Below are 18,892 nucleotides of genomic sequence, written 5' to 3'. Positions count from 1 at the left end.
AAGACCACAGTTGTGGAAGAGTCAGAGCATCAAAGAGGTGGAGCAGCTTTGATCTCCGTGGAAGACGGGCTGTTTGTCTGTGACGGAGCCTGGAAACGTGCGTCCGTTTTGTGGTTGTTTGTTGTGTTGTTGTGTGAGAACGTCGGTCACCCAGCAGAAGGTTCCAGCCCCCAGCCCCCCGCTCAGACCCCTCAGTCTCCACCACGGCTAAAACAAACCCCCGTTAGCATCTTCTGCTCTTTTCTAGCTGCTAAAACACTCCAACTTCCTCCCCCGGCGGAGTCTCGCCCTGCTGGCAGCACCGGCGGCGCTCCGATAAACTCCGGACGTCCGCCTTTTCGCTTCCACCTCGGCCGGGTCGACTTGGGACATCAAAATATTTGCTTTATCGCCTCCCAACAGTTTGTGAGATATTCAGAATTTCCACCATGACTTCATCTCATATTCACAGATTTGTGTTTGGGCGTCTCTGAACTCGCCCTCTCCTGCGCCGGGGCCCGCGAACGCCGGGTTTCTGCCCAGGAAAATAAACACTTCCCACGTTTCCGTGTGGCTCCTCTTGATAAATTACAGCGTGCGGTAAAAATAACCGGAGAAATATGGAGATGGAACCAACCCGGTGTTCCGCTCCGGGCCAAAGCAAACACAGTTTATACGTGCAAACACCTCTAAAGGGAGAGAGGCCATCGCCACGGTGACCTGCAGCAACCCCCCCCCCTCTCTCTCTCTCTCTCGGTGTCTCTCTATCAGTGTGCTGGGCTGCAGACACGCTGCTGCTAATTGAAAGTGCTGTGAAATATAGATGAAGACAGGAAGCGAGCGGGCTCTTGGTTGTTCCTCACTCTGCATCCTCCGTTTCATCCCCCTTTATCCTTTTATCTCTTTATCTCCGTCCTTTTGTGAGGTCCGATTCCCCTCCCTCCCTCGCTCTCTAATTATCACCATCAGGAGGTAATTAGGGATAAAAACTCAGGGTTCAAACTCAAACGCCCAATGTTTAGCTCGAAGTTCTGGTTACGACCACGTCTGGGTGGCAAGGCCCCGCCCCTTTCCTTCTGGATATAAGCCCCTCCCTCTTTCCGCTCTCCTCTTTCCAGCTGCGTTTCCCTCGGCTGCGACCTGTTCACACGTCACCTTGAGGTTTTCACTCGTAGTTTTTTAGAGGTGGTTGCCATGGTGATGGCCGAGGACCAAAATTGAATAAACACTTGTTGAACCTTAAGTCTGAATCGGCTTTGGAGTCTGGTGATTGATCTGAAATTCTACTTTTTAGTGATTTCTGGGGGTGGAATGAATTCCAGTTGGGAGGAGAGAAACTCCGTAACCTCTGATGGGCGTCTGGTCATCGATTTGGTGGGTTTGTGGTCGAAGCGAGTGGGTCTCTCTGACGTTTGATGAAACTCAGAGGAAAACGGGGAAAGTCCAGAGAATAACTTCAATTAACCGTAGAGGTTGGAGCTTTTTACTGTATTTAGCTAGCAGTCCCTCATCAGTGAAGGCTCCAAAAACAGGCAGAAACCTTCAGCAGAACCCTGCTATTGACATGTTTCGATGCTGTTCTGGTTCCTGAGGGTCAAAGGTCGCACCCTTACCCCCCCGGAGAGGACGGTACAATAATTCAGCTGACCAGAAACAACAAAACCCACAATCTGCTAGCAAAAAAGCTAAAATTCGGATACATTCCGTCACATGCGATCGAGGTCGGCTTCTATGCTGAGCACAGGATGGAGCTAAGGGTTACCACGGTTACAGGGGCTCTTCCACCACCTGCACACACACGCCTCAGTTTTGCTAGCATGTTTAATAGCGGCGTACGCTAATGCGGATGGTGTGCCTGCGACGGGCAATGGAAAAAAAATGGGAAAAAAAAGTTGCTTGTTTGTGTTTGCGCGGGAGTGAGTTGATCCCACTGAAAGTCACCTCTGACGGCCATTATACGCCCACATGCTGAAATATCCCTCAATTTCTGTTACCCCCCACCAGCTCCCTCCCCGACATCGCTCTGTTCTTCTGATTTGCAAGGGAATCAGAGCGGACCACATTAACGGGTGGTGCGTTCAAGGACCGGGTTGTGGATCTGACACACAGCGGTGGGTCCGCGCTGGAGAACCGGAGCGTTGGGACCCTGATTCGAGACCTCGGGAACGATGTGGTCCCGGAATAACGCCATTGTCCACCGTTATTTGCGTGTTTCCAGGTCACGTGCACGGCTGTAAATCACCCCGGCGCCTTTGTTGTGCCGCCGCCCGTCTCTCAGTCTGGGTTCCGCGATAGATCCTGACAAGCTGCCGTCTGAATTATTGATTCCCTGATCTGAAAGTTTGATGTTTAGCCCGAGGGTTGGATTAACCCGGTGTCTCCCCTCAGAGGGAACCGTGGCACGGGCGCAGAGACGCGTGCACGGTCGCGTGGCCGGTCAATGTGGCGGACCCACCTGGCTAGTTAGTGTTGATTACAATCACACATCCACTGACGGATATCAGCTAACGCTAGCTGGCTGCGCTGACCCCCCATGTACGTGTGTGTGTGTGGTGGGGGGTGGGGGGGGGTGTCTCCCAGACAGGTGAGTCCCCAGAAGAATGGAAACTTCTTGTCAGTTTCAGACCTAAAGCTCAATTTTAGTTTCAGCACCATTAGCAGAACCCTGATATTGACCCTGCTAGCTTATGCGTTGGATTCTCCTCTCTGGTGGTTTGAAGCTGGATGAGTGCCCCCTGCTGGTCGTACCTCCCGGACGGGATTACAAAACTATTGTTTGATAAATAAACATTTAGTGTCACAAAAACAAGATCAAACTAACTCATTTTTTTTGCCATTTTGCCATTTTTCAGGCGCGTGTCCAGAGGTCAAAGGGCGAACGCGTCTCCTCCTCATCTGTCCGGATGTTGTTGGGACATGAAGTGGCGGCTGAGTGATCCGTTACAAACGAAAGGTTTGGTTCGGAGCGTCGCCCGCTTGGGGGAGGGAAGGAAACAGCCCCTCCGTGAGTGATGGGCTGACACATGAAGGTGTGTGACGGATCTGGCACTGAAGCAATTAAAGCCTCGTTAGCATGTTCGCTAAACTAATGGCTGATCTCAAACCTGAGCGTCTGCTGTTGCCGTTATTAAAATTTCAAAAGCCGATTGGTTTTGGTGGCTGTGCGGCGCCGAACCTCATCCTCGCCGCCGCCATCGCCCCCCCCCCCCCCTCGCTGTTTCTCTCTGCTTATCTGTCACATGGCTGAGGTGAGTCCTCTGTCTCCTGATTTATTCATGATACGACTTTTAATATCATTCACTGTGACACTGGAGTCTGCATCTCAAATTAAAATCCTTCAGGCAAAGTGTGTGTGTGTGTGCGCGCATGTGTGTGTGTGTGTGTGTGTGTGTGAATGCACTGTATCTCCATCAGTTTATCCAGCACTGTGAGAGCAGATGCTTAAATAATCCATTATCTGATTACATGAGGGTGTTGGAGACAGTATATGTTTTCATATCACACACACACGCACACACACACACGCACACACACACACCTTCATCTGCGTGTCACTTGTCTTCCTGCATCCCTGTGTGTCGCATCTCAACAATTAGCCAGGTGTAATTGAGTGGGGGGACATGATTGTCGCCAGCGATGGCGGTGATGGAAAGGCACCGTTGGAGGGTGCGTGGGCGGCGGCTACGAGCGCGGCGCCATGTTAGCCTGCGTTTTAATGGCCGCCTTTGATGGAACATTACCGGTTTGTTCGCGTGCGCGTGTCGACACGTGTGGGTGGAAAGGTGTGCTTCTGAAGAGCTTTTTCCGTTTAAACGTGTAGGCGGGACTTTTCTTTTTTTGTGTGTTTTTATCGGTATGGTGGAGAATTTACGGCGGGTGACGACGGGGGATGGGGCGGTGTTTACAGCGCGTCGCTTATACATTTGTGTTTACATCATCGCGGCTTTATAGCAGCTTTGTTCACCTCACAGCGTAAATTTGACAACTTCCTGTAAACGGCAGCTGTTGGGATTATTCTGGGATACACGTTTACGAACCCGTAAACTCCGTATTTACGAAGACGAACGTGTCAGAAAATTTGTACCTTTTCCGACTTCTACACGTCTTCATGGAGCCTGATCGGCCTCCTTTGATGCACCTGATTTTGACATCAAAGAGATGCTTTGATCTTGTGGAACGGGTGTTGCTGTAGTTGCTCGTTGTTGCCTCCAGGGTTATCGCAGGTGTGACTTTTTTTAGTGGTTTTTACTCATGAATGAAACCAGTCCACCGGTCTATTATGGACGCCGCCGCCGCCTCGTGGATGGCCGTAAACACGTGTTGCTTCCCCGACACGTCAACACGTCCCTAAGATGTTCACAGACACCCAGGAAGTGACCGTGGCTTCAGTCACTTCCTGGTTTCCTCACCTTGGGGGCGGCGCCTCGGTACGACCTCCATCTTGGTCGTAACCACCTGGCCCTACTCTTACCCACAATGCAGCTGTGCAGCAACAAATACCCCGAGGACGATGACAAAGGATGAAGATGAAGAGCAGGGCGAGCGCGCGCTGCGCCTGCGAGCGGGGGCACGGCTCAGCGGCGTCCCCCCGATGGCGCCTGCTCCTTTTCTTCCTTTTTTTGATGTAGCGGACTCGGACTGGGCTCCTTTTCTAATGTTATGCAACTTTGAAGATGGAGCGTTTGAAGTTATGCATGAGTTGGACTCATTTCCAGCTTCTTCCTGATTTGTTTTGTGGGTTTTTTTTCACACCATCTTTTTCTTCTGGGTGCTTTTTTTATTTTATTTTGATGGCGTGCGAATTGCGTTTGAAGTGAAGGAATGTTTCAAGGGTATCTGCACCATTGTGGTCGGGGTCCTCGCTGTGCTCGGGCTTTAATTGTCTGCTGCTGTTCCTCCTACAGAATCTATACCCTCTCCACGCCGGCTTCCTCTGGACCGTAATTACAGAGTAATGCACAGAAACACTTGTGGGAGTTTGTGTTGGGCTGCGTTGAGGACAGGTTTAACCCGGAGGAACCAGGGGCGGAGCAACCGGGTTCAGGTCTGACGCCGGTTGGCACCTTCTTTTGGAGCAAGTTGACAATTAGAAACGTTCCTTCGTGTGTCGAGATGGTTAAAGTGTTAAAGGAGTATTAGCATTAGCCCGTAGCGTGCACCCCTCACCTCGCACCTCGATTTGCGGTGGGGGCGGGGCTTATGGGCTCCATAAACATCAGACTCTGTGGTGCTGTGGTTTGTAGCAGCCATTTAGCCGACTTTAGCATTTTGCTTATTAGCCTGCAATGGCAGGTTTTTTAACTGTCGTCGGTCAAAGCTCGGTCTTCCCACGTCGGGTGTTTCGTCTCAGGCAGGCGAGTCTCCAACGACATAAATTCACGATTCTTCCAGAGGGGAAAATAATTCCGAACAGGCTGACCGTCTGATCCCGGGGACGCCGCTCCGGTAATAAACGAGCCCTCGTGTCCAAAGACGTTGGATCTTCCAGCTAAACGCGGGATCTACCCTCATTCCTCCATCTGACCCCCCCTAAAGAGCGCAGCGCCGCCCGGCACCATCCCTTCCTTCACCTGCTCCCCTCCGCCCCCTTGTCAGAAAAGACAAATGACGCGAATTCTCCCTTTTCGGAGCGCCGCAGCCCATTTCGGATGGTTCTCGGAGAGTAATAGCGCCGTTCAATATTTGGGATTAGGCTCTGACGGCACCGAGAGGAACTATTATCCTGTTGTCGTGTGAAGTTTCAGTGAGCTCTGGATCCCTGTGATGTGCACTTTTAATGAGGCCTATTAAAATCAAGTGGCAGTTCCTCACGAGGAAAAGTTGGTTGGTGTTTAATAGTTTCACCGCAAGCTTACATAAGCCCCTTTAATTCAGCGCTTGGGCGCTCTTTCCGGGCAGCGCCGGGAGAAGGCTCCCTTGCTCCGCCGAGAGGCACGCAACAGCAATTAGCCGTCCTCTGGAGTCTTAATTAGGGAGCCACGTCGACCTAAAGACGAGCGTGAGAGGACCACACGTCGGTCAACAGCCAAACAAAAATAGATGAAAAAAAATATAGAGGCTCCAATTAATTACAGACTCCAAATGAGCATCCAAGTAGCAGCAGGCCTTGAGAGGCGAGAGGAATAAAGTCAGGCAGCGTCGGCTAAACGCCACTGGAGTGATGGAGGCTCGCCACCAGCCCCTCGCCTTTTTACTGCCGGTCCCCGCGTGCAGAGCTGCTTCGCAGACGTGGGAGAACACTTAGAAGCAGCTTGTAGCGCCTGAGGGCAGAGCCATTCCAGTGATGTTAGATCGTATGCTATATGTTCCTTAATTAGCTCCTAACCGACTTTGAAGGGCTATTGTCTTCACTAGCTTATCCTTCATTTGGCTAATTAGCATTCAGTGCGTGCTCTCGTCGTGTGTGTAGATGTGCGCGTTACCTGTGTTGTTTGCGCCGCGTGCTGCCGCCACCACGGTGCGGGGAAACAGCTCCAGGGAAGAGTGACAAAGGACGATCGCCATGGCGACGGCGTGCAATGTTTGGCATTCGCGCGCTGGCAGTAAATAAGACACGGTGACGTAGCGATCATTACGCCCATGACAGCGATGAGCGTCGAGGCGCCGGCTGCGGCGGGAGTGGATCGGCTGATGATCGTTATTACGGCGATGATGGTAGCGATAGCGGCGAGGCCCGACACCCGCGGCGAGGGCTCGGGTGTCAGGTTACAGCTGGCGTGCCGGCAGAAGACAGCAGCCTCTCGTTAGCTTTAATGAGATAAAGGCATGTCCTGCTCTCTGTCTGGGGAGGGTGGCGTGTTGGAGGAGGAACGCCGCTCCGCCGCCACTGCGCAAACCTCACCAAAGAGAATGGCGGTGTGGTGAGGGTGGGGGCGGGGAGGAGGAGGTGGGGGGGCGGGGGGGGGGTGACCAATCCCATCAACTCATTTGTATTCCCGGTGATGTTTCACATATAGAGATGTGTGTCATCCACGTTCTGGCTCCTCACCACTAACGTCGGACTTATTTGCAAACGAGCGGCGCTCCGTCGGACCCTGACAGCCGACGTTAAACCGGCTGCTCCTCTGCGTTTGTTTGGAGGAACCCAAACGTGCGCAGCGTTAGCGTTAGCGTTAGCGTATCGCTGCGTGGATCTGTCTGTGTGGCTGGGCGCCGTGCCAGCCTCTAAGTGACAGCACCCCCTCTCGTTGGCTCATCTTTGTCTCGGAGACTAATGGCACAGAGAGAATCAATTACCGCCATATCGCTGGTGACGTGCCAGAGCTGCCGGGCGGTGGAGGAGCGAGGAGGCTCCTCTTAACCCCCCCTCCACCGCCACTGCCCCCTCCTCTTCTCTTCATCCTCCCGTGGTTTGAAGGTGGTGACATGTCCCCTCTTTTCCCATCACCAGGCTGCAGCGGAGTACCGCAGGGAAATGGCGATCGTTCCAGAGGCTCCCCGTCACCAGTGGGGGAGGTGGTGGTGGGGGGGGGGGGACACCCTGTGGCTCGGAGACATAGCTCCACACATCTGCCAACGTTTAGCCTGGGAAACCCCAGAGATCAGGTGAGTCAGTGACCATCACCTCCGGCCGAACAGCAAGTTTCTGATAATTCCCTGAGCTTTTATCCCTCCAGCGTCTTTTTTCGCTGTGATCGTGCATGTGGGAAAGCGTGCGCACGTCACGGCGCTCCAGCTGGCGACCGTCTGGGCGCGGGCCTGCTTGCGTCGCCCTCGAAGCAGCAAAGTTCCCTTGTTTTTTTTAAGTCAATGGTTGTTCTGGACCTTTGTAACTGAAACTTTCCTCACATTGGGAACGTTAACGTAGCTTCTAGATTAGCATCACTGCAGCAGAAGAAGGCGGGGCTATGATCTGGCAGATGCTGATTGGTGGAACATTTGTTGGGGTCCAGGGTTCCGGGTTGTGTTTGGGTTTTCCTGCAGGGGGCGTGGAGGAGTCAACATTGGCAGGCGCACCTGTCGGCCATCTCCATCAGAGTGTTCTGGTGCTGCTCGTTTGAGGTCTCCACGCCGTCCTGCCGGACTAGAGAACGAGCTGAACCCGGAAGATCGAACGAGTGCTTCCCTGTGGTCCAGAAGGACCGCCAGTTTGATTTGTTTTAGTTAAATAAAGGCTAGTTTTTGGACTTTTATCACTGCGTTCTTTGCTTCCGGGCCCTGTAAACCCAACCCTAACAACACTTGTGTTGCCCCGCCCTGTTGAGAGAGATCGCCAACTATCTTGATTTCGACAAGTTTCACTTAAAAAATGAGAATTTGAAAACGAGCAAATTGGTTTCGAGCCGCCAACTCAAAATGACCCAAAACTTGGAATATAGGCAGCGCAAAAAAAGTGATTTTTTTTTGGTTTTTATCTGAAATTTTCCATAAAAAGGCAGAATCAACGTGGCTGGAGCGGCCTTGTTGTGGGACGGCGGCGCTACATTTCACCATTGCTAGCGAACGTGTTCCGCGCGGCGGCTCGATGCCGCTGGGATAATCCGCAGGTTGACTTAAATGAACCAGGAGGGGATCGTCTCCTCACGCCGCAACTCTTAAAGCGCGGCAGCAAAACAGCGGGAGGAGCCACATGAGAAGCTCGTGGCGGCCGTGAAGAGGACATAAACGGTCTGAACACGCTGACTGCCTGATTTTAAAGGGCCTGCAGGAAGAGAACAAGTCCCTTTGTACGACCTGGTTTCTGAAGCGCAGCCGCCAGAAAGCGAACGTCGCCTCAGCCCCGTTCTCGCACGCTGAGTTCTTCAAATTATCCATCAAACAGGTTCAGATCGTCTCACTTCTTTGGCGGCTTCAAACAGGAGAAAGAGGAGGAGGGTTGGAGAGAGAGAGAGAGAGCGAGAGAGGAAGGGTGGACGCGGGCATCTGACAAACTCATTTGCAACGTGGAGGCGAAGTCTGTGGTAGGAAAACTGAAAGAGATGCCTGTCTTCTGCTGCTACAGTAAATAGCTTTTATATACTTGGTAAAACAAAAAAAGCAGCCTAGCCCGGCTGTGAAGGCTGTCTCGTCTAGACGTGGTAAACGGGCGACATTTGAAGCGTTGCCAAATAAAAGATGAGCTGTGACTCAAAAGGCCTCTCCACTCCGCGCTCTCTTTATCTCCACCCAGTCTCTCGCGGCTCTGAAGTTTCGACAGTTCGGCACCTGTTTATCGGGAGTGCGACCAGAAAAGAAAAAAGTTAGCGTCTGTTTTTGGTTTTGTTCCGACCTTTTGAGCCGGCTGGTGTTGGTCAAACTGTTTTCTACGGAGAGAATAAACATGCCTGTCCAGGATTTGTTCATAGCTGTTCCTTCGTTAGCATGAGTAGAGGTACCCTGCTACATTAGCAGTAGCAAAGCGTACCGAACCGGAACTTGGCACTATCCGGCTACTACTCGATTGGACCATATTGTTGGTTGTTCCCTGTTTGGACAGGTAAATCTGAAGCTAGCTAGCTACAAACCTCATGGCCCGTGTGCTGGTTTATCTGATGACTGAAGCTATTCCTCCTCATCCCAGGATTCCAAGAGCATCTTGAGACCACAGGGTGGGACTCTTGTGGCTCCACCAGGCTTGTGAATCACGGCCCACTTTCCCAGGTCAGCGGCCACGTCGGCGGGAGGCTCCACCGTCACACATCCGCCCGTTGGCTGATGACCAGCGCTTGAGTCACGAAAATGCTAACTTCCTGTCGGGCCCTCGGCTGTGACGGTAAATTCCTCCGTCTAAAAACTCCTTCTACTCCTGTAGAAGCAGAGACACACAAGACAACAATCATGTCCTCGAAAGTCCTCGATATCACTAAAATATATCGGTTACGTTGGCGTCGCTTGTGAAGAAGGCAGCGATTCATCAACTTCACAGGTGAACCCAAAAACCGCCGCGACTTCGTTGGATTTAGACACTTGTTGCTCTGACAGTAACTCAAAATATCAAGACAGCTTCAGGGCAATTACAAAAAACTCCAGACTTCCAATAAACAATCAATCACGCTAACTTTGTTTTCCGCGTACAAAGAGAGCATCTCGACAAACGAACGCCCCACAGCTACACCGTAATAAACAAAGCGAGATGCCACTGTGACTTCTGCTAACAAGAAAGGAAAATAAGAGGAAAAATCATCATAACCCGCCGGAGTGGCGTGCAGCAGGTACGCGGGAGCGGCGTGAGCGATCGCTGAGCTCGTCACGTTTCAAACGCCGCCAGAGGAGCTCTGTTTTAACGTGATTGCTGATTGCTGCGCCGCGTGAACAGCAGCCGCCGTTTTATTTCAAAGGAGCCGCGTTGGAAAATTACAGCAGCCGAAATATTCGTCGATTTCAAAGGTGTCGCTCTGACCGTCGAGAGTTTGGTGATGTCATCAAAGCAGGACGTGGAACAAAGAAAGGAGAGGAACATACAAACATGGCACCGAAGAGTCGTTTCCGAAACTGCTAATCAGCATGTGAACGTGGCGCCGGGCCCTCGGGGGCCAGAGCAAACTAATAATCAATTAAAGAGGAATGAAACTGTGACGCTCGTTAAAAAGCCTGTTTACGTTCGCCTGAAAGCTCGTCATCCACACGTCTCAACGTGTCACCATTACTGTTAATCGCGGCTCAGTTAGTGGGTGACACGCGCAAGCCAACACCTTCTGAGTGTAAGCTAATGGCTAATTGTAACCAATGTTGCGTTATCATCAAGCTAACAGTGCGATGAGACAATTAAACCTGCCAGACGTGTTGGGTAGGTTTTTTAGTGTGGAAACGGGAAACGTAGTGTCAGATATATTTCAACCCATGCTAATAGCGCTAATTTTTACTTTCTGGGTAGCGATGGGATTTGAGATGGTTGTTCAGGAGTCTGGAGCAACATGAGGCAACCCTGCAGCCATTATTAATAACCAGAAATGGCCTCGTCCTCAATTAGCTTGGCCTGCGATAGCCTGTAAAGTGATGCTATCGCAGGCTCCAGCTAGCTCCGCGGCGTCTGGATCAGTCTGTACATTCTGCCCTCATTAATATTCATGGGCGGCGAGAAGTTTGAGATATTGTGCGGCGCGTGTACACACACTTTTTTCCTCCCCTTCACAACTTTGTGTTGCGTGTTGTGGTTTGCGTGTGCGTCTTCCTACCCGGGGGACATCACAGCAGTATCTCATTTCACATGAAAAGGCACTGGGTTCGCAGGAAAGTGTTTGTGAGGGGAAGAAGCTGCCTCCGTCGTGCATTCGCCCAACAACCCACCCCCCAAACACACACACACACACACACACACAACAAAAAAGAAACTAAAGAAGAATTTTTGATTACAGTAACAAGCTCATAAATTATGCAGAGGCAGTTGAGCATGATGAGCTGATGAAAGACAGCCCCTTTTAACCTTTTTCCCGGCAGAGGAGGAGTGCCCCCCTTTTTGTTTGGCCACATGCGGCGAGGAGGAGTCTGGGACGGGGGTCTGCAGGAGAGGGTGATGCGTTCAGGGTGGGGGGTCTCTGTTTCCAGTCTGAGAGGGAAACGCGAGGGCCTCGCACTGCAGCGAGTGCTGGAGGAGTCACATTGATTCTGCTCCTGTTGCCCCTTTTGGCACGAAAACCCACGTGTGCGTGTGTGTGTGTGTGTGTGGTGTGTGTGTGTGTGTGTGTGTGTGTGTGTGTGTCGGCTTCGATCAGGGCTGCTGCTGGGAGCCTTCAGCAGAGAGAGTGAGTGCACTTCTTTCAAAGTGGATGCCCCTTAATGCATTTCTGTGTAACACAATACCCCCCCCACACACACACACACACAACAAAAAAGAAACTAAAGAAGAATTTTTGATTACAGTAACAAGCTCATAAATTATGCAGAGGCAGTTGAGCATGATGAGCTGATGAAAGACAGCCCCTTTTAACCTTTTTCCCGGCAGAGGAGGAGTGCCCCCCTTTTTGTTTGGCCACATGCGGCGAGGAGGAGTCTGGGACGGGGGTCTGCAGGAGAGGGTGATGCGTTCAGGGTGGGGGGTCTCTGTTTCCAGTCTGAGAGGGAAACGCGAGGGCCTCGCACTGCAGCGAGTGCTGGAGGAGTCACATTGATTCTGCTCCTGTTGCCCCTTTTGGCACGAAAACCCACGTGTGTGTGTGTGTGTGTGTGTGTGTGTGTGTGTGTGTGTGTGTGTGTGTGTGTGTGTGTGTGTGTCGGCTTCGATCAGGGCTGCTGCTGGGAGCCTTCAGCAGAGAGAGTGAGTGCACTTCTTTCGAAGTGGATGCCCCTTAATGCATTTCTGTGTAACACAATACCCCCCCCCCACACACACACACACACACAGACACCCAGAAGTGCGGGGCACACTTGGTGTTGAACATACCTGCCACGTTACACACATGTAATCACACTGAGACGGGTGAAGCTAAAGATTTTACAATGTTTACTTCGGGTGTCTCAAGATCAGCGCGTCAGATACGATCCATCCACAGCAGGAAATAGTCCCCAACAACGACCCATCTACCTTCCATAAGTGGGACTAACTGGACAGAACCAAGTCCGACTGGTATCAGCTCTTGTGCTAGCTTATCCGCGTGTGTAGCCATAAACCTGAATTATACAGATTTATTCAACACAATTATCCCGATGATTACCTCGCTAAACTAATTCTAACCATCTGACGCATCACAGCCGACACAAAGCAGCTCCGGACACGTCGGTCGTCTGATGAGCGCCAGTAAATCCTCGCACATGTGGATCCACATCGTCACCCGAGGACATTTGGCACGGGCCCCAGTCCCAGATCCTTCACAAAGACCTATTGTAGCGAGCTATGATAATGAGCTCAATATGCCCTCCTCAGGAATGTGTGAAAACGGGGCAGTTTCGCTTCAGAAATGCCCCCTTTCCCACACTCGCTCAGGACCCAGCGGCCCCTCCGACACATGACTGGCATACAAATGCTGCCGGCCTCAGCACGGGGGCCAGCGTTTGGCGTGCAAATGGGCGGGCAGACGCGAGAGGGCACCCTGGCCGCCACCCAAGATCTACAACGGCCATATGTGGGTGGGGGGGGGGGGGGGGGCAGAGCGGCTCCCCGGTGCTGAGGGGTTAACTGGGGAGCAGCGGGGCCGCGAGCTCTGATTAGAGATGAGTGAGAGAGGGAGGCGGCGAGGGAGCCGGAGTGGTTGTGGTGGGCGGCGGGTGAACGCCGCGGTGCATCGGGGGGGGGGGGGGGGCAGTTTAAGTGGTGGGTCGTTCTCTCTTCTCAACCCTCCAACCGAAGATTTGCTGCGACCCTTTGACCTCCGCCTCTCTCGGACTTCTGGGTCTTCAGCCCCCGAATGGTGGTCCTGACCCCAGAGCCCCCCCCCCAGAGGACACCCCCCCCCCCCTGTCGTCTGGGCCCAGAACACCTTGAGCTGAAGGGCAGAGGGGCGCGGCCCCCGGTGGAACGCTTTCATCTCTTTGTTCATTTTAATCACATTTTTAATGTTTTTTTTTGGTGCTTTTGTCACCTTTTTTAAGCATTTTTTACGGGTTTTGTCAACATTTCGCTTCCTCCCTGAACGTGTCACGTTTTGATTGAGGTGTAGTTATTAAAATGATAGCGTTAATTTTAACGTACCTAAACTTCCCACTGTTTCTAATTTTAATTTAATTATTTTTTTTTTTAAAATGGCAGTCTGATATTAATTTATTTGAACTAAAACTTCACTTCTGTATATGGAAGAAGTGGAAGCAGCTACATTGCTAACTTTTATGCTAACCAGATACGGAAATTACATTTTGATGAGCGCTCCTGTTATTCTGCGGTCCACCACAGGGGGCGACAGTGTTTCCTTCTGGAGGTTCCAATATTATCATCATGACTGTCAGTCTGCTAGCTCATCGCAGAAAGTTTAGCTAATGGCTAACGCCAACTCATCAAATCTATTGTATTTAAAACAGAAGCCAAACTTTCGGGTTATGAAATCTGTATCTGTATCGCTAGCGATGTTCAACACAAGGTCGTTGCTATTCCTAGCCAGGAAGGGGGGGTTTAGTAACGGGACCTCCTGGATGACGCTTTGGGGATCGGTTGACCGTAACATCGCGGCCGTGCGGCGACACAAACTCCAAATTACCTCAATTAACGCTTTAGTCGCTGAAGACATTTCCTTTAGCTTACATCAGTGACACGCCGCTCTACGCGTCTCACGCCGAATTTACATAATTATCATTTACATCAGCCAGAAATGTGGCTAAACTGGGATTAGCTAACCCTCCCGCGCCGTTACATCAGCCAGCCCCCAAACGGAGCGGAAGAAAAACTCCCAAAAAATATTTGTTCTGCTGCTGTTTGTGGTTCTCCGACTGCTGGGATCCACGCACACACACACACACGCGCGATACCTCCAGAAACACCCACACACACAGAAATCCATCTCTTTCATTTGGATACTCGTGTCAGTGTGGTGGAAGGCTAGCGCGAGTGTGTCGGGGGTTTGAGACGCCGCTCTAGGATTCCATTGGGCCGCCGAACAGTCGGGGTGTTGCTGCGAAAGTCCAATCAGCGCTGTGAGGAACAGCAGGGCTCACAGCGGCACATCCATCTTCAAGGCCCGCGGGCCGCGAGACGGAGCCTGATGATGAAAAACCCCGAGCCTTAAAAGAAACGTTGGTCCGACTACACAGGCCCCGTCATTACCGCCTCACCCCCGTGTCCGTGGAAACTGTTCTGAAGCTCGCCGAGTCGCTAACACAAAGTTAGCCGCCGCTGTTCCATCACGTGCGCTCGTTCAGGTAAATCCTCCCTCTGTGAGAGGCTCTTATGTGTTTGGCTGCTACCTGAGCGCCCTCGGGACGGCGCCCCCGCTGGACGCGGGAGCATCTGGCGGCGTCGAGGCGTAAAAAAAGTCGCCGTTTTCTTTGAACTTGAGTAAAACGGCTTCACTCACCGAGTTTCTTATTTTCATGTTTTTACTTTTCTCTCCAGCGCGCGAACTTGGTGGAGACGAGTCGCTAATTTACAGAGCTAGCATGTGCCGACACCCCACATGTGCTTTAATTCCCCGCCGCTAATGATGTGACAGTGATGTGAGGACGGTCGCGGAGCCGCACTATGAAAACAACATCGCTCGGTCGGAGAAACTCAAAATTAGCTGACTTTTTTTAAACGATAAAGTTTTTAAGCTCAGTATTCACCCACTTCCTGTTTAACTTCAGGTGAGTTGGTGGCAGACAGCAGGAGAGTGTGGTCAGTTTGGCAAGATGCTAACAACATTTTAATGCTAATTTCTAAAGTTGTCTCTGAACCACAAACAGGAAATACTTGATCCAGTGGTTGAAAGATCCTTTTTGCTCCCCTGTGGCCACCGTAGGCGAGGTGGCTCTCTTTGAAAGCAACTTCTCAGTAACAAAATCTCACAGACGGAGCTTTTAGCTTATGCTAAGCTAACACAGGTCCGAATAAGTTCTCCATTATTCTCTCAACAAGCAGATGGGGGCAGAAGGTTGTCCTTACAGAGAGACCACTGTGTGTGTGTGTGTGTGTGTGTGTGCGTGTGTGTGTGTGTGTGTGTGTGACACCCAGCTGGGAAATGAGACCAGGCCCTCGGGGGACTTTGGGAGAAGTGAGGGGGATGAAATTCCTCTACATCTGCCCAGAAAACTTCCCCTGTCACATGAATTATCTATTTTCCTCCTTCCAGGAGGACATGTGATGTCCAGTGTGTGCTTCCATCCCTCATGGTCACAGGTCTGGCCGGAGGACGCTGCCACTGAGGACACGAGACACACAGGACGTGTGTGTTTCCTCTTGGGTGTTTTTAGGCAAATATAATGTTTAATGTCCCGTGATGTCCTGATTGGCTCCTAGTTGTGAACTTTTAGATAAGATAAACACACGACTTTGACGTAAAAGTGTCAGAAAAGACAAATTTGACTAAATAAATTGGCTTAAAACAGTTGAGACCACGAGGCCCCATAAATGGGCGTGTCCCACTCTGAGTGGGCGTGTCCCCGCTGAAGTGTCCAATTAGATCATTGCAACATCAAATGAAAATCAACCAATCAAAGGGCTGTAAAATCTGCCTTTCTATATTTGCTTTGATCTTAAGTTCCTTAAAACAAAAGAAGCAAAAGAATTTGAGGAAATTCTCAACAAAGACAATAAAGATGAGAACAAACGTAAACAAACATCAAACCTGCCTGAATGAATTTGAATAATTCCAGACTTTCACGTCAAGCTCACACTGAATAAATCCACAAATTAACCAGAGACGCCAGCTAAGATCAAAGACAGCGACACCGTCAACGTCGTAGCATAGCGGCATGTTAGCGTTTAGCATGACAAACCTTAGCAGACGAGGCAGAAACGACAACTCAGAACATTTCAATCCACAGCAACGTTCAGATGTTGCTCTTCAGTGGGGCGCACCTTCATTTACCGGTGACTGTGCGCTAGCTAACGTGCGTTAGCGTCTCCTCTAACGTTCCCTCGAGCCTCCAAAGAGCAGGGATTAATATCAATTATGGACGGGTGGGAAAGTTCCCACCATGTGCCAGATTCCTAATAGGGACATGTGTAAGTCATTACCTCAACACTTTGGGCTCCGAACGCAGCTTAAGAGTGTGTGTGTGTGTGTGTGTGTGTGTGTGTGTGTGTGTGTGTGTGTGTGTGTGTGTGTGTGTGGTGTGTGTGTGTGTGAGTGAGTGTGAGATGATTGATGATGAAGAGGCCACGATGAAACTCAGAAGGGGAGAAAAAAAGGTTTGTAGAGAAGTGATGAGAGGATGGTGACAAACTTTCTGTCGCTGTTCTGAAAGGATCTTTATGGGCTGGCTTTGTTCTCTCTCTCTCTCTCTCTCTCTCTCTCTCTCTCTCTCTCTCACACACACACACACACACACACACTTGGCCCGCCTCCATCAGAGTTCGGCCTGCTGACAGCGTTGAAGGCCTCACCACGTCTCTTGACGTCTCTGTCCTCTATTTCTACAGTTTGCTAGCCTCTGTTAGCCTCCGTTAGCCTCCATTAGCCTCTGCTAGCCTCCGTTAGCCTCCGTTAGCCTCAGCGGCTGCTTCCAGTACAGCAGTAACCAGTATGACTGGGCCAACCTCGTACCCGAGCACGCTGTTGTCGTGCACACACCTTCAGGAGAGTTAGGTCCTTCTGAAAGTCACGTTACCCAGGATGCACTGCGGCATGCTCTACTTCCCCTCTGTTTGGTCAGTGGTTGGGGGGGCTGAACAGATTTAAATGCGGTTTCTCACCATTTCCCAGGCAAAGATGCAGATTTTCCTCTAAAGGCTAAAAGCTAATTAGCCCTGCAACCCCAAATCCTGTGTCTCTCCTCACACAACACCCCCCCCCCCCATCCCAGAGTCTCGCCGGGCTCGGACAGATGACCTCGCCGGCAGCCAGGATTCTGGAGTGAACTGAGCCAACCAACTGGGCTCCGGGTCATTCCCAGTAGCCTGTAGTGGGAGGATGGGGAGGAGCTGCTGGGGGGGCTGTACGCCGCACAGGAGCCCGTAGATCCTGAGGAGGTCACGTCCATTGTGCTCTGTGTGTCTGTGCACGGGAAAACCCTCACGTGTGTGTGTGTGTGGTGTGTGTGTGTGTGTGTGTGTGTGTGTGTGCACCTCCTCACACTGCTGTGATTGTGGCGCTGGGGGGAGCGAAGGAAGCAGGAGAGTGTAGTCGAGGGGGGGGTGCGAGACTCCTTGGAGCCGAACGCGGAGCGGAGATTATAGCGGCAGGGGGCCGTTGCCCGGCAACCCTTCAGCCCCCCCCCCCCTCGTAAATCATGTCAGCGGGGGCGCTCGGCGGCGCCCATCTCCTCCGATCTGTCAGCGTCTCGACCGCCAGACTGGGTTTAGGGGTCCGGCCAGGACGAGAGCTGGGGGGGTCTTGGCGCGACACCTCAGCTTCCTGTGAAAGAAAAACCTCTTTGATCTCTTGAAAGGCTTTGATTTCCCCCCTTTGGTGACCCGAGCGGCGTTTCCGCCGAGGTCGGGCGAGGACGCGAGTTCCTTCATCAAAGAAATTTGTTTCTGGGTGAATTCCTTTCATGTCCCCCGGCCAATCAGAGAGCAGCGACCAAGAGGGGGGGCGTCGACGACCTGCTTGACCTCCGCTTTTGTCTCCCATCAGGTCTTCAGTCCCAGCTGGTGTGAAGGAGGACGTGGTCAAGGTCGGCGAGATGTTTGGGAGGAGCGACAGATTCGCCGTCCGGGTCGGTTTGATGCTAATTTATTAATTTTTACATCTAAATTATGACAGATTATCTTCAGATCTAATCCCCCCCCCCTTCCCCCCCCGGCTCGGCTTGTTTGGATTCGCCAACGCCAACGTGTCACTTGGACGCCCCCGCTCGCCCTCCGTGGCGGCGTCTCGTTAGCATGCCGCCGCGGCGCAAGGTCAGCGGGCAGGGAGGGTGGTCGTGGCGTGCTGGAGTGAGCCGGTGCAGGTAGGGGGGGTGGGGGGGGAGTGGGAAGGCGGGGGGGCGGGGCTATTAGCATTCACCAGCTCCCCGCGCATCCCTAAATTTTTCAGTAACCTCCAGCTGCTTGATGTTGAAGCAAATCACCAGAGAGGCTCACCGTGTGCCAATTCGCCACGCCGCCCCTCCCCCCCCCGAATCTCCTCCCCCCTCTGGAGCGGCGTCTCATTCAGGCCTCCTCACTTATTCATGAGTTTATTTATTATTTCATCGGCTGTGTCTGAGTCGCAGCGCGAGGAGGCTTCTGCTGGTGAGAGCAGTCATTAATTCATCAAATCTCCCGCTCGCTTTCATCCGTCTCCCTCTTTATCCCTCCATCTTCTCCTCCCGCCGCTCCGCCGCCGCCCTCCGCCGTCTCTTACTGCCGCCACCATCAACAGATGATGGAGTGTTTCTCGAACACGTGCGTGCTCGTGGGTCACGATGCGTTTAATAACAGGTATTCCTAGTTTCTGTAACAGTTGGCTTGTTGCTATCCTAGCAATGGCGACAGAAATGCTAACGCTAG

General features: G+C 51.9%; 2 long non-coding RNA genes across 3 annotated transcripts; both read left to right on the top strand.

The window, feature by feature from the left end:
• Nucleotides 1-2,834: 2,834 nt before the first annotated feature.
• On the top strand, nt 2,835-8,111 carry LOC130518072 (uncharacterized). 2 transcript variants are annotated; one of them, XR_008947921.1, is made up of 3 exons: nt 2,835-3,008; nt 7,370-7,524; nt 7,903-8,111. It is a non-coding gene; the product is annotated as an uncharacterized LOC130518072 (long non-coding RNA). The 2 variants fall into 2 exon arrangements; XR_008947920.1 differs by having other exon boundaries at nt 2,835-3,227.
• A 307-nt stretch (nt 8,112-8,418) lies between these two features.
• On the top strand, nt 8,419-18,241 carry LOC130518075 (uncharacterized). The gene is made up of 3 exons (XR_008947924.1): nt 8,419-9,394; nt 9,479-9,670; nt 18,036-18,241. It is a non-coding gene; the product is annotated as an uncharacterized LOC130518075 (long non-coding RNA).
• The last annotated feature ends 651 nt before the right edge of the window (nt 18,242-18,892 follow it).

The sequence above is a fragment of the Takifugu flavidus genome, chromosome 21 (assembly GCF_003711565.1).
Source record: "Takifugu flavidus isolate HTHZ2018 chromosome 21, ASM371156v2, whole genome shotgun sequence".
Classification (NCBI taxonomy): domain Eukaryota; kingdom Metazoa; phylum Chordata; class Actinopteri; order Tetraodontiformes; family Tetraodontidae; genus Takifugu; species Takifugu flavidus.
The sequence above is the reverse complement of the archived record's forward strand: the minus strand, read 5'-3'. Positions and strand labels throughout refer to the sequence as shown.